The sequence below is a fragment of the Nanorana parkeri genome, unplaced genomic scaffold (genome assembly GCF_000935625.1).
Source record: "Nanorana parkeri isolate BGI_ZX_2015 unplaced genomic scaffold, ASM93562v1 scaffold2417, whole genome shotgun sequence".
NCBI lineage: Eukaryota > Metazoa > Chordata > Amphibia > Anura > Dicroglossidae > Nanorana > Nanorana parkeri.
The window spans coordinates 89,423-89,801 of record NW_017308685.1 but is presented as its reverse complement, the minus strand read 5'-3'; positions in this window follow the sequence as shown (position 1 = coordinate 89,801).

The following is a 379-nucleotide window of genomic DNA, read 5'->3' as shown; positions in this document are numbered from 1 at the left end:
GCGCGCAGGTGGCCGGTGGGGGCACGCAGGTGGCCGGTGCGGGCACTCAGGTGGCCGGTGCGGGCACTCAGGTGGCCGGTGCGGGCACTCAGGTGGAATGGAAGCAGCAGGAAGCAGCGCACGTCAGCACAAGCCGGAAGAGGCGACGCGCTCCAATAGAGGAGTAGAGAGCGGTGTATAGGAAGCAGAGTGTAACAACGTATCAGCGGCAGGACACAGAACGATATAAACCAATCGCTGTGAGGAGTTCACTCGGATCAATGTAACACAATTCAGGAGACCGGCCCGTACTTATCTGTCACCGAGGCGCAGCTCCTGTATGCTCAGCCAGGTGACAGTCAGCTTCCCCTTCAATGCCAAATCCTTCCCGTGTGATATA